The sequence below is a fragment of the Cyprinodon variegatus genome, unplaced genomic scaffold (genome assembly GCF_000732505.1).
Source record: "Cyprinodon variegatus isolate N-32 unplaced genomic scaffold, C_variegatus-1.0 Scaffold335, whole genome shotgun sequence".
NCBI lineage: Eukaryota > Metazoa > Chordata > Actinopteri > Cyprinodontiformes > Cyprinodontidae > Cyprinodon > Cyprinodon variegatus.
Window position 1 is genome coordinate 157,024 of NW_015150788.1, and position 15,365 is coordinate 172,388.

Genomic DNA, 15,365 nt, shown 5'->3' on the forward strand with positions numbered 1-15,365 from the left:
CAATGTAACACCACAGGTCAATCAATCCAGTAATATTACTATCAGCGTCAAGTCAATTATGTTGAGACTGTTAACAGTTTTTAATGTACGTCATCTTTTATTTAAACTTAAATTGTGATTTATGCATAGGTTTTGAACTGAATTATAAACCAAGGCTTTAAAAAAAAACTTCAAAATATTTCTGTGAATTACACAGAACATAGCAGAGTGAAGAAGTTTTCTTAAGCTATATACAGCCCAGTATAGCAGTGTTGCCCCCGCCCATTGCAACAAACTTCCAGTTGCATGGTGGAAAAAGATTTCTTCTCTTTCCCCAGCCATGTTTCAAAAATTATATCTTCAACTACAGTTCTAGACTCACAAATGGAGATCGATCCATACAGGTTTTTTAAAGCCAACGCCGATTCCAATTATTAACTGACGACTGACATGTGTTTCTGAGTTTTTTGGGGGCGCTAATTCTTGGCTAATAATGGTGAAAATGACACAATGACAACACATTTTACATGTCACATTTAAAATTAAAAAAAATTAAACAAACAAATCAAACAAAACGTCAACAATCATAGCAATGGCGGGATCGGATATGTCTGTTAAATGACCTAAAGAATTGGCAAAAGCATGAATGATTCAGTTGATACCAGTACAAGAAAATAACAGTAACAATATTGGTCAATAATATCATGATGCTAGGCAACATAGGCAACAATTATACAGATTCCAAAAAAGGTTTTCATCTTTTAGTTTCAGCACAATGTCCCAATTACTCTTTGGCATTTCAGCTACAAACAAACTGCTTTAAATTGAACACTAAGGGGTAAATCCATCTAATAGATCAAAAGTGTTTTTTTTTCATCTAGAATTTGCAGACAAAGCACCTAAAACATAGTATTACAAAGACTGCATCCCCGCAGCTCTTTGGGATTACAGCATTGATACTGCAATAACCACTGGGATTTGATTTATTGTGCAGCTCTAATTTAAATGTATCCCCAACTATTGCTTTGGATGGCTTGAAGGAAAACACTCATTACGCTCTCCTAAAACCACTGCAGCTTTTCTGTGGCATCAATGTAAAGCACCAGACTAAAATCCATTCTTAAGAAACTAGAAACTAGACCACTCTTTAGAAACTAGAAAAACAAGGAAGAGAGCAGCTGGGTGCAGAGGGCAACAAAGTCTTGTGATGATTTTTTTTTTTTCCTGAACAAACCTTTAACCACATCTTTAGTCTATAAAGGGGATAAATGAGGGGACTTTTCAACTGTCTTTTGTTATGAAACTGCAAAGTTTCATAACAAACATAACAGTTGATAAAATTCAAACTTATAAATTATGACTTGAGACTCATTAGAATTAATCAACAGTAAACATGGGAGATATTCCTGACAAAGATGATTTTTTTTTTCTTTTTTGAAAGCTAAGAACCTATGTTGCTGAGACTAGAGATTTAACCTGCTTCAACATGTTTAAAACCAGTTTTACTGTACAGAGCAGATGTCCTGCCTCTTTATCAGACACTTCTGGGTCATATTAAAACAGGTGGCACAGTCACAGATGAAGTAAAACTCAAATACATATGTCCCCTTTGGAGTCATCAATGACAGTGTTGCATAAATATGTTAAGCTTTCATACTCATTCAACGTTTGTCCCAAAAAAAACCTAATGTAAAATAGGATATGGACATAATGGGGCAAAGATAGGGATTAGGAATCCAGCTTAGGAATCCTTACGAAACTAGCCCAGACCAGGCCTTTTGTGATTAAACTCCACCAAAGAGTGGTGACACTGGTGTAGAAGTTGTGACTGAGTGAAAGAGACTCAAGGTTTGCTAGCGTCAGTATTAATAAGGTGCTATAATTAAAACAGATTTGGGTTAACCATTTTCTGTGATACATCAAGACATGTCTGTAGCACACTGATGCTGAGAGACCTCAAAAGAGCAAAGCTTTTAGCAGATAATGGGAATGCTAAACATATCACAATAAAGTGGCACCATTCAGAAATTTAACTCACGCCTATTATATAACATGGAACATGCTGGATTTTCTAATTGCTAAAAGCCAATGGGAATCTCAAAGGAAAAGGACAGAAAATGTCACCTGGGATAACACAAGGAGCCTGCTTTTTTAGTAGAGTAACCTGCTGTGCTAATGTTGCTAAAGATGATTTTAATGTTCATTGATTATCAGGACATTTTAGTCTACCAGGACAAAGACCCAAGCTCAACCAGGACACTGGTGGTCTTGAAATTAGACCACCAGTGTCCTGGTTGAGCTTGGGTCTTAGCTATGAGCCATATCTGTATTGAATTAGTGTGTATAAAGAAGAGACTTTTATTTTGTAGAGTCCCTGGTGTCTTATTTTGAAAGTGTATCAGGGTTGTGTGTAAGGGTTATGACCAGCAGTGATATAGAATCAATTTCCAAAGGTTAAATCAAGCCTTTCCCCTGTCAGTATATTAATTATTATTATAATAATATCCTTTATTACAGTGGAAATGGTAGAGCTTTATTTTGAAATGTGCAGTCATGGATATTGTGCAAAGGCCACTACAGTGCAATTAAAAAAAAAAACGGCTGAGTTTTGTCATCATGTTAAATGAATCAGCTACAACTACAACACTAGAGATGGGAAAATTCCACTACAAGAAACTTACAGCTTATAATTGACATGTTTTCACAATTGCAGCAGCATTTTTTTAGGACTTTAACCCACACCATGTTGGCACAACTAGCAGTCTACCCAGCTGCCTGGCACACTGCATGTTGAGTTTTTCACTTCTATGCCAGCCTGTAAACAATGAAGTATTGCTCACCAAAGAACAAAACAGAAACACTTTTTAAGTAGACAATAAAACTGATTCTAATTTTTATTTAACATATTTTCATAAATGCAGCCACTGTATAAAAATTGCACATATTTAAATATGGATATTTTCGATCACTTTCTATTTTATTATTTAGAAAGTAATCTGATAAACAGTATTAACTTAAGTATTTAGGCTGCTGTCAGTTTGCTGCTCTCAGATCAGTGAAACTGCAACTTCAGCTCCTAAACACATTAGTCATTATTTGTCCTTTCAGTCCATTCAATTGCTAATGAAGTGTCCCTCTCTGCTGCTAAACAGTATCTAATATGTAAACCACCTTCTCTGTTCAATTAGCAGCTAAAGGGTCTACACTACTTTTACTGTTCCTCTGGTTCCACCCTTACAAGTTGCTTCTAACTACAGCCTTCAGCAAACTCAACATAGTGATGAAAAATCAGATCATTTAGCGTTAAATTAGTTTTATAGTTCGATCCATATGGCGCAGGGGGCAAACACACGCTTCACAGCACACATGAAGCTGACCACCGCGCTGCAGGGGGTGGGGGGGATTACCACTGGTGGGTACACGTCCACAGAGTGAAAGCCACAATTTTAAAGTGTAACAAAAATATTGCTGCAGGTGTTGGTAAAATGCTGGTTAAAATAAGTGAAATTAATACAATACATATAGTTTTGATTAGTAAAATTAATAAAAACAATACAAATCGAACAAAAAAAAAACTTGAACTGGTGCAATTAAAAACGTTTAGATGACATATTTTAGGCAATCTGTGCGCTTTTACGCACTTGGAGGAAATGGGTGTAGAGTTACATTTGAATTGCTGGAAAATAAAACAAGTGAAAGCGAATTTTTCGGCTTACCTTCCTATAAACTGAGACGGACTAAACCCATAGCCCGGAGCGGACTGCTTGGCTTGGATCTAAAACAAACGCTCCTCATGGTAGAATGCGTCGCACCTCTCCAGCGCAGCAGCCGTGCCACGAAGGCGCAGCAGCGTCACCCGCTCTGCGATCCTCTGCCGCATCTATCCCGCCGTCCCGAGAAGGGACGGGATAAAAGTCGCCTTTTGTCAACACCTCCTCCCTTCGCTCTCTGCACAAATACTCAGGTCAACCCGTCCCCCCCACAACCAAAAAAATCTCGTTAACAAGTTCCTAAAAATGTTGACCAAAAGCTCCAAGAAGAGCGCAAATTCCAGCAGAAATAAATTCAGCCTCCTAAATGGAAACTCCTCTCTTTTAAAAAGACGCTTCTGCTCAGAGAATATCCGGGCGGATTGTCCGAAAGCTCAGGGAAATCCAGCAGAGCCCTGCTTCTATTAGCAGAACAAGCCACGGAGCAGCAGGAGCGCTTTAAACCAAGTACGCTTATTAAGATGGTGTCAAAGCAACAAGAGTGACGAAACCACTTCTGACTGCCCTTTCAGAATAAAGAAAGTCTGAGACTAAAACCAACAAAGAGCAACTTAGCTGCTTTATTATTTACAATTTCCATCCATCCATCCATCCATCCATCCATCCATCCATCCATCCATCCATCCATCCATCCATCCATCCATCCATCCATCCATCCATCCATCCATTTTCTCCCTCTTTATCTGCTGCAGAGGCAGCAGTCTAAGCAGAGATGCCCAGACTTCCTAATCCACACACACCTCCTCCAGCTGCTCTTGGGGGACCCTGAGGCGACACCAGTTTTTTACAACTTACTGACTTTATTTTATTTGTTTTAGCCTGGGTTACTCCTATGAAGATATTCCAAAGTTACTCTTTCAAAATCCCTTCAAATTTTCATTCAAACTGTCTAAACCAAGGGTCTTTAAACTTTTCCAGGCCAAGGACCCCCAAATTGATGACGAGATGGAGCCGGGACCCCTTAATTATATATATTGTATGAAATTGTGTTATATCAAACAGGTCCTATAGTCACTCTATTACAGATGGTGTAATGTAGCAAAAGTTCTTTCACCCTGGGATTATTAAAGTATTTCTGATTCAGATTCCTGGTTGATGGGACAGGTGTTGTGAATGAAACGGTGCCCAGCTTGAAAGAGCTCCTGTGTGTTGCTGAATGTGTGCATTGATGAGTGAAAGACATCTTCTGCCTCCATTTAACTGTTTACTACAGTGTGTTGAATTCATGTTAAAGTGGATTTAAAGACATTTCAATTAGTGGAAAAAATTGCAGGGGGGAATATAAAAAAAAAACAGTCTAATCAACCAAAATTTTCACAACCCCCATGCAGTACCTTAGTGGACGCCCTAGGGGTTGTGGACCCCCTGTTGAAGACCTCCGGTCTAAAGCCATGTTCTTAGCTTCCACGGAGAGTAATGCTTAGTTACCCGTCCTGTTTCCCAACCTGTTACTATGCACTAGCTGCTTAGATGACTCAAGTATGACAACTGGGCATTTTCCCCCTTGCTTACATAACATTTTTTCCCCAGCAATGGGCTGCCAACAACAATCATGCTGTAAAAACTTTTTTCACTTCATCTGCAGAGGTATGCCATGCATGGAAGAATTCAATGAAACAATGCTTATAGTAATGACACAGATTTTTATATTTTTACTTTAACTATGCCAATGTAAAATAAATAAGAATGCAGTAAAAAAACAAAACAAAAAAACCACAGTTGGTTCTGTTTGTATCATTAAAACTGCACAGTGAAGAATGAGACGTTCTATGATAACTGAACAAAAGCAGAATCTGAAGATATTAAAATTACTGCAGGCCTTTATTACATATTTTACTAATCATATATCTTCTTATACATTAGATTGATTTTACTTTGACTTTATTGAACAGAGCTTTATTTTGAAGGGTACTTGGTAGACTTCCTGTCTGACTCTGGACTCCTGTTGACTTCACACAACCTCCCCTCTCATTCCTCCTCTCTCTACATGTTGTGATGTCAGCAAGTCATCCATTCAACATTGGTGTAATTAGCAGCCTGACTTTCTGGTGTTCTGGCAGAATTTCCATGAGAAATAGTTCAGTTTCCCGAATAAACCGATTCAAGGTATAAGGGAGACAGTAGGGAGAGAGGATCCCCTGGGAAGCTAGGCTGCAGGTTAGCTTCCATTAACACAACAGGCCTGCTTAACATAAGAAATGACCATTAGCTGGAGAGGAGACAAAAGGCTCAGACAAATGAAAAATCACAGAACTGTAGTGAAGACCATTTAGCAGGATCTTTTAAATCCTTTAGGATATATTCTTTCAGATGTTTCTCAATAGGAACCTCTGGCGTTTCAGTCCAACTCATAAAAATAACCAGCAATTTTTATACTTAAATGATTTTTACCCACTAAAATACCACTTCCAGAAACATATTGCCTCCTTCACTTCAAAAACACATAGCTAATAATCCAAAAAAACAAAACAAAAGACACATCAATAACAACATTTACAAAGTAGAGACTCCTGTGCAATATATGATTTTAGCAAGAAGGCTAAATGAATCTCGCAAAAACTGTATCTTTGACATTTCAATTGTTTTCTACCAGTTTTGATGTTTGTGTGGGTGAGATTTAACTATTTAATACAGACCAGGTAAACATTTTATTCATGGGATATTGCTAGGAAATGCTGCTGAACAAAGAAATAAATAAAAAGAACAAAAAAGAACAATCAACAAAAACACAAAGGGCTGCCTCACATTTTCTAACAAATATCCCAACAATCCCCTAGAGTCTAGACTTTTCTAAAAAAGAAAATCAGTGGATCAATATGAAACAAACACAGTGGTTGTGCGGAACTTGGCCTGATTACCTGCTTTAGGATCTGGTTGTAATATATAAAACCAGTGGCATAGAGCACAGCAGACTGCATCCTACAGCTTTGCTTGTTTAAGGTCAAATAATCATAATACCCTGAATAATATTCCTTTACATAAAAACACATTATTATCAACTGTTATGCTCAACAAAAACAGACAATACACAAACCAGACACTGATGCCCATTATAAGAACTGGACATCCGGAACGAATGGCTGTTGAATAAATAGCAACAACTTACCCTTAACAGCTATAAGTCCCACTATTTTAAGCAACTCTTAATGCCTCTAAGGCTCAACTCCAAATCAACCTGCACCAATTATTATATTTTTCACAACTAAGAACTTCTCTGCAGACAACCTGAGCACTTCAGGGAGTGTTGCAGTCTTCACCTTTTAGATACTGATCTTCAGGCTTCCTTGTTGAAGACGAAAGGCCTGTTTCTTAATGAAAGCCATATTTCAGAGCCTGGCATTCCTCTCACACGTGGCTGAAGGGAGAATACACACGGAGTTAAGGAGAAAGCAAACACAAGTATGTATTCTCTTCAACTCTTTACAAACATAACAGTATCAGTTACAGGCTGCACTTAGGGTCTATCCACCGGATTTTAAAGGATCCTTTAACCAACATCCATTTAGAACATCCACAGAAGGGGTCACTCGGATTAAGGACAGCCGTTTTTTCTTAACAGCCATTGCTCTCAGGAATAAACTGTTTCCAGATCTGCAGTGAACTGTTTCAAATGCCCCAAGGGGCCTGAAGAAAAGCGCCAAGGCCAGTTTAAGGAACAAACCTCAGATAGCATAGGCTGCATAGACTCCTGGCACGCACAGATTACTTGCTAGGTAAATTTAGACCTCTTAAGTGTAAGTATAAACCTATAAAAATATAAAATCAAAGCAGATGATGAGCCATACTGTCCTTGTAGCTAGGGGCCTATCTAATATATCAAATCTTAGATGATCAAAAATATTCTCCTACAATATTTCTTTTATCTTAACAGTAAAGGAAGTGATTAATATAGTATCTTATCTGATGAAATCATGAAAGTATACCTGATGAATTCAGTGATTATCTTATTTGAAGCATTGCCAGCATCCTAACATAGCCTTTAATTATTCCTTTTTTCAGGAATAGCAATCTGTCCTTCATTCATGTGGCAAATGCAGATGGATATCACTCTTAAGCCAACACACAAGCAGCTGGGTCTCACCCCAACAGCTGATAGCTCCGGCATGCAAGGAGTGAGGGAGAAAACTAACTGCATTGCTTTTCTACTTGCCACTGCAGAATGTTTCTGAAGTCATTTCCTAACTCCTGGAGACTATTTTGTGGTTATTGTGTCAGTGTGTGTGTAACGGTCTGTGTGTAGCCCAAAATCTGAATTTTTCCAAAGCCAAGTCGAAAGATATTCTCTTTTTAACTCATTCACCAAGTCAAATAAAAATTTGCCTGGTTTGTCAAACCAAACAGCGTTTGTGAAATCTGGCAATGAGTCTGTACCATAGCGGTGGAAGATTTTTTTTTACCTCCTCTTTGCAGAATTATTACCTCTGCCAAGGACATTATGTTTTTAGTTGTGTTTATGTGTGTGTTTGTTGGTTTGTTTACCCGTCAGTGTACAGGATAACTTGAAAAGTTATGAACAGATTGTATGAAATTTTTACCAAAGGTGCACCACATTCTAAGGAAACAACTCTTTCTATTTTGGTGATTATCCAAATCATAAAACAGATACTGGATTTCTTTTTAAAGTAAACCATAACATTAGTAGCAGCAGTTACAATTGACAGGTTCAGCATCAGACTCAAAAAAGCCCAGAAGTAGGCTGTTATACTGTGGACAAAAATACAGGAAAGGTGAGCCATGCCTCACGTGAAGTCTATATCTGTTAACCAAACTTGAAATCAGAGTACAGAGTGAATGAAGAAGGTGAGAGCAGAACAAACACCAGAGGCTGCAGGTATGTTGTGCCTTGTTTATAAAATTAGGAAAGGATTTTAAGGAAAGGTGCAATGAGGTGTATCTTTGGAATGATTTGCATGAAGGAACAATTCATTTAAATTTAGTAATGATCGACAATATATGCAAGTCTTATCTGTGGGTGTAAGTCACAATATGGGGCAAAATTTGCTGCTTGGCGGAGGTCTGCGCTCACTCCGAGTGCTTTTCTAGTGGTAAGGTACACTGTAAGGCTGTTGAGGATTAATAGCCTGTTTAAACACCCTGCTTCAGCAACCCAATCAGGTGTACAGTATTGGACAAAAGTGAGTATGTCCCTCATATTTTTGGAAAAATTCAAGTAGATCCCTTTTAGAGATGACTATATACAGTACAGACCAAAAGTTTAGAGATACCTTATCATTCAAAGAGTTCTCTTTATTTTCATGACTATGAAAATTGTAGATTCACACTGAAGGCATCAAAACTATGAATTGATATTTGTGGAATTATATAGCTAACGAAACATTGTGAAACAACTGAAAATATGTCTTATATTCTAGGTTCTTCAAAGTAGCCACATTTTGCACCTTTCTGTCTCTGGCCAGAAAAACAGACTCACACCTTTCTATGCAATGACTTGGTGGTAGTGTTGTAGTCAGTTTGTAGCCTTGTCTCGGTCATCATTGGTCTCGGTTGGGTGGTCTTGACTAAAATACCACCCGTTGGTATTCTTGCGACTCTGTTCTTGCTCTTGAAAACCTTTTTAGCCGCTTAATGAAAGACCATTTGAATCAATAGCCATATAACCCTCACTGCGCCACCGTTTGGAAAGCCATCAAAAAAAGTGACCTCATTCTGATAAGGAAAGAAAGTGAAAACATGTATCGAATTGGGATAGGGCTCACACAATAGCAAAGTTAGGTAAGACTTTCCTTCGTGGTTGGACCTAAAACAAAAGCAAAGATGCAAAACTGGTCTAGACCTGCCATTGTTGGACTAGTAAATACAATGTCTACAATAATACACATTTATTTATAAACTTTGTTGTGATTTGAGTTTAGAGTATGAAAAAAATATCTGTCATAATAAATTAATATTCACGTAGTGCTAGAGGTAGTAGCTCATCATAGACAGTAAATGCCTATAGGTGACTTTGAAAGGCTTAAACAAATGATACAAGACCTTTAATGTCTAAACTGCTCACAACAAAATACAGTTACACAAAGTTTTAGATCCTGAAACGTATCCCCTAATAATAAGTAATAAATATTTTTTAAAAAGTGAGGGTTGTACTCACTTTTTTGAGATAAAGTAAACCCAGTTTTTAACTATCCCAGAAAGTGCATTTAAATTTTTTATATTTTTGCTTCCCGTTTTCCATTTTTAAAAGAAGGCCAGAAGTCTAGTTAATTATAGAGCCCTTTCTCAAGCATGTAAGCAATCTGTCTTCAAGTGTTAGTTTGCCGTAGTTCCCAAGAATTAGGAAAGAACTTCTATTACATCTTTGCTAAAACTCCCACAGCTACATTGCCCACAAAACATATTTAGCTAAGTAAAAAGTTGGGGGCTCGCTATGAGTAGGTCACCAAAGAGACCCTGTATAGCCATGTTCCCAAGAGATAAGTGGTCATTATTCATCCTGTGCTCAACAGTAACTGGATTAATTCTGCACGGGTCGTAGGGTAAAATTGTATTTGTCCAAAGGGAAGGAAATGGAAAGGAAATGAGGAGATTGGCCAGCTTGGCTGTATTTCTAATTGGCTCGGGGGTTCGTTAGCATATAAGCTCTAGTCTTGCAGGCTTACTGATACTAAGGCCTGTGTAACTCATTACGCCAGAGAGGGAAAATAAGAACGGGACAGGAAGAAAACGACAGAAAAATAGGGGGGGAAGGGGATGCAGATAGAGAGAGTATGGACACTTAGTTTTACGTATTAAGGTGTCATTGTGCAATTACTTTTTATAAAAAAAAAGGATTCTATCTATTACCTTTGTGGCCTGTTTTCACAAGTGCTCTTCAGAAGAGAAAGAAAGCCCCACCGACAGCTTAAACCAATGTCCAACCTTCAGCTTATCTATCTAAATACCAGACATAACCCTTCTGTGTGGGGCTGCTTTAAAATCATCGTAAACCTTAATAAATTTAAAGAAAATAACAGCAGGTGGGAAGATTCAGAGGAGATACTGGCTCTGATGCAGAGCAATTTGATCAGATGCGAGACAAAATGACAAATGGACTGACATAATAGGTATTGCAGCTTAAGTAGAAAAATTTGCAACCACATCTGTGATGAGTATGATCTGATTTAAAAAGTGCTGTAAAGCAATACATAAAAATCTTTTTCTTCTCTCTAAGCAAGTCACAAAGCCACAGTTCTGATATGGAATTAATATCTTTCTTTTTTAATGAAACATCCACCTTAATCTCCCACATTCGGGTGCCTGCAGACCTTTATCTGACACTCGGCTTCTATTAACAATCCTGCTCTTTATCTTCCTATCAAGAATAAAATGTTTGATGTTGCAATTAGTACTAATTTGTGAACCTTCATTAGAGCAGGTATTACTTATATTCAGTTTTTTTGTTTGCTTATGAAATCACCAGAATCGAGTAAAATATAGACAACATTTTGTTGGTCTGCAATCTGCAGCTACTATAGAAGCATCAAACAAACTGCATTTTACTCTTCAATAGTATCTTGATATAATAGTGTTACCTCAGATGTAAAAAGTGAGGGGCAGCCTCCACAAACATATCTTTGCACTCAGATTTCAGGGAAATCTAGCCGTCTGCTGTATTGCAGGTACCAAGAAGCCAGTTTACCAACATCCTTCCAAGGATAGATGTTGGGAAACGGAGACTGTACCATATCAGACTGAGTGGAGTGAAGCCAGCGAAAGCACAGCCCAAGAAAAAGGCCAGTAGATGGATAGTGATATTTCTACCACTGTTTCGGGATTCAGCTCAGATATATGTCACCGCATCAGGATATGGTTTAGCAGCAGACTTCCCACTTTGCAGCTTGGGTGGATGTAACCTTTTTGTCTGTTATTACATCTACCAGGATTTAGAGATGTTTCAATGGAGATATAAAAGAGACGGTTGCCCATTTGGAGATGCATAAGCTTAATATGTAGCTGCAGCAGTAAATACTCCACCCGGTATCCAGGGGACAAACATTAGCTATAAAAAAAACACCGGTTTAGTTGTCTGTTTTAAGCCCTGTGAGCCCACAGCTCTAAAGCTAAGCCCTCATTTCAAACTACATCACATTCTACATAATCTTACACTAGGCAGCTCCATCGGCTATCGTCTTCTGCAGTTGGTCATTCAGCTTTTCCCATACATTTTGATCTAACAATGTCTTACATGAAACAGGTAATAAATCTGCCCTTTAAAAACAACAAAAAAACAAAAACAACAACAACAACAAAAAAAAATATATATGTACCGATTGTTTAAGGAAGGTGTAAAATAAAAAAAAATGTATTGAACTTTATTGATCTCACAATGGAGAAATTAACTGTATTTAACCCATCCCCTTTGGTAAACAGTGGGCTGCCACTGTGCAGCAATTGGAGGTTAACAGTCTTGCTCAGAGGCCCAGAGTGGCAGTTTGTGGGAGTGGGTTTCGGACTCACAACCTCATCATTACAAGCACTATGCCCTAACCACTAGGTCACCACTCCCATATTTATTGTATATATTCTATATATTCCAATTAATTATTAACACTCAAATGAACAGTTAAGCTAAAAAAGCACAACAAAGGAAAGGGATTCTGAATGAAATGAGCTTGAAAGTTTCAGGTGCCCATACAGAATCCACTGGGGTTTTATCTTTATTTGGTAATTACCTTGTTAATATGATGTATAAGCAACAATTATAAGAAATTTTGTATCAGTATCAAATAACAGAAATGAAGTGGGAGCGAAGGCAAAAAAACTTAAAAATGATTTCATGTTTTTTTCTCAGGGGTGAAATAAAAAATCTATACATGGCAGTTCTACTGTAATGGTTTGAGCCACATTTTTAAATAAATGCCAGTACTTTATCATGATGAATTTAAATATTTAGCTAACCAGGACTTCAGTGACAGAAAGGATCAGGCTGTCAAACAGAGTTTGGCTGGAGCACTATGGATCAATTAAAGCCTGCTTGAAAAATGTACACAAAGTGGATTCTGTGCTTATGTGAAACTCAACAGTGAGTTTGGTTTGCAATTTGCTACCCCATAACTAAACCAGACATAGGATTGGAGATTTTTTCAACACTCTTTAAAACCTACAATACAAATGCCTTGGTTTCCTCATCAGGATGGCAGCCTGTGTTTACGCGAGCGGTTTGGACTAAATTAATGACGACAAAAATGCTGCAACATGAGTCATGATAGCAAAATAGGAATATACCTTGAAGTCTGCACTGACGCTATATGTGCGGACTAACTACAAGCTGCAACCTATTTGTGGTGGGAGTGGCAGCACTGGCATTATTCAAAGCACTTTAAACTTTTCACAGGGAGTATTAATTAGCAACCTAATGTCTACTTTGCCTCACATACCTTCAGACTGATCTATGACCACAAACAAAGGCGTGGAGACACAACTTATTAAGGGCCTATTTTTGAAATCAGTGCACGTAATGGGTAGACTACAAATACACCGGTAAACATGGAAACAGTGAGAATGGAAACAAAGAGAATCTTTTAAACTTTTAAACAAACAACAATTTGTACAGATGGATCCCAATATATCACAAAAACGCATTAAAAGTTAATTTGTTTCAGTATTTCAATTTGAAGGGGTCGAATTATGGTAAAAAAAAAATGGTTGGGTTGTCAGAACACAACACTCTACTATTCTTTATTTTTATTTTTTTACAAATTCTTAGTCTGGATTTCTTTTGCCGGAATTACTGCAAATATATAGCATAAAGACAGCGGGTCTGTGGTTTTCAGAAAGACTAGCTTGCTTTAAAGGTTCTGTTCTTTTTCAACTCAAATTGTTTTCTCCTTCCACTCAACTTTCCATTGATCTACTTGGATACGGCTTCATTTTTCCATTCGACTTATGTAATATTTCCTTTTTTCTAATCATGTTATTAACAAAATATAAGACTTATCATTTATCCTTCTGCCTACACTCTCCATAAATTCTAAGTTTTACTTTTAAACCGAAATGCTGAACCAAATGACATTTTTAAAGATATAGCAATTTAATGAGCTTCCCCTTTATACTGTGTTACTATTCATGCAGGTGTTTTTTGTTTTGTTTTAGAAAAGAAAATGCAAACTGATTGTTTAAATGATGCTGTTTCTGTATTACTAGATATTGATCTGATCAATTCGATTTGAGCTTGTTTTTCCATTCATAGTGACTGAGTAGCTGAAGCACATTCATCACCATATCCCTTTCACTAAGGCTACTTCTGCCTCTCTCTCTGCTGTGTCTTGGATGCCCGTGGACTATATGTATTGGAAAAGTAACTGTTTCCAGGACGTGGCTGGCTGGCTGAGCGTTTCATCACAGGACAGATAAAACCACAGAAGCTGAAGCTTTGCTGACAGACTGCTGCTGAGTTTTCAAACTGTAGGCAGCAAAACACTCATACAAGGACAGACAAGGGTGCAGAAAAGACACCATAGGAGAGATGAGTCATGCTGAGAAGCACTTACACACTGACACAGACAAATCCCATTAAAGATCTTTTATCAAACTGAGGTCAAACTTTCCATGTGAACTCATTTCAGAGCAAAGACAGACCTTCAATCCATCACTTCTACTGCTTTTTAAAGCATTCTGTGAGCTTGTTTTGGATTCCAGTTCCATGCATTTCTTCCTCGCAAATCAAGTTACATGTAAGTTTCAATCCATCTGCAGCTTTTTCATCACCCTCTTCATTCCCCTCTTACAGCTGCTTCCCTATGCTCCCCGTTCAAGGCATGACCCATTAAGAAGACGTGAAAGAAAGCGCTACCCTGAGAGAAAAATCACTCCGGCTGGCTCCACCGGACCTGGCTCAGTGTGCCAGCTTCTGTTTATTTGAACTGTGAACCTCAATTTAAAATGTGTGTGTGAAAGTAAAAGTGCAAGACTCTGCAGAGGAGAGAGAGACAGAATGGATCATGTGTAGCCAGGGGAATGCTCCACACAAAACTCAGTGTCTCACCCTGTGATTTCTTTCACACCTCCCTGAGCACGCTTCTTGGAAGCCTTTATTTGCCTCACGGGGTCCTGGCACTCTACGGGCTTTCCATACCACAGACGGGGCTCTGTGTTGCCCGTTAATGGCAAAAGCTAGCTGAAAACAGTTCTCCATCACCCCCTGTAGTGCTCCAGACACAAAAATAACACCGTCCTTTAGCTGACCCACACATGACATCACAGGAAGTATACAATCATTCTTGCTGGAAGCAAAACAGCAGAGAACGCACACAATTATTTGCAGAAATAGATTAACCCTGAAAGCATTCCCCAAGAGAACTTTAGGAAGCCATGGAGACATTTTGGAAACTGTGAGGCTAGGGAGGAAAAGGTTAAAACTCAATGGTAACAACCAAATTTGGCTCATTAAGGCTTGAGAGAGTGAAAAACATTTTCAATTTCAGCAGAAAACAGAAAGGCTTAAATGAGAACAGATCTACCTACTGGGGTTTATGGATTAAACAAGAAATAATCTATACTATTAAAGCATATGTATACATTAAATGCAAGAAGAAATATAAAACAGTACTTAAAATAGGCAAACACAATAGATTAGATTAGATGAGCTTTATTGATCTCACAATGGAGAAATTAACTGTA

At 38.0% G+C, this 15,365-nt stretch overlaps 1 protein-coding gene across 3 annotated transcripts in view; it reads right to left on the minus strand.

Annotated features, from left to right (window-relative positions):
* Window positions 1-15,365, minus strand: part of prickle2 (prickle homolog 2) — a 117,764-nt gene that overhangs the window by 20,278 nt on the left and 82,121 nt on the right. Inside the window, exon 1 of one of the 3 annotated variants that reach the window (XM_015385314.1) lies at window positions 3,696-4,166. The exons of the other annotated variants lie outside the window; for them this stretch is intronic. The gene's annotated coding sequence lies outside the window, so the exon portion shown is untranslated. Of the gene's footprint in view, window positions 1-3,695; window positions 4,167-15,365 lie in introns of those variants that run through there. 3 annotated transcript variants of the gene reach the window in all.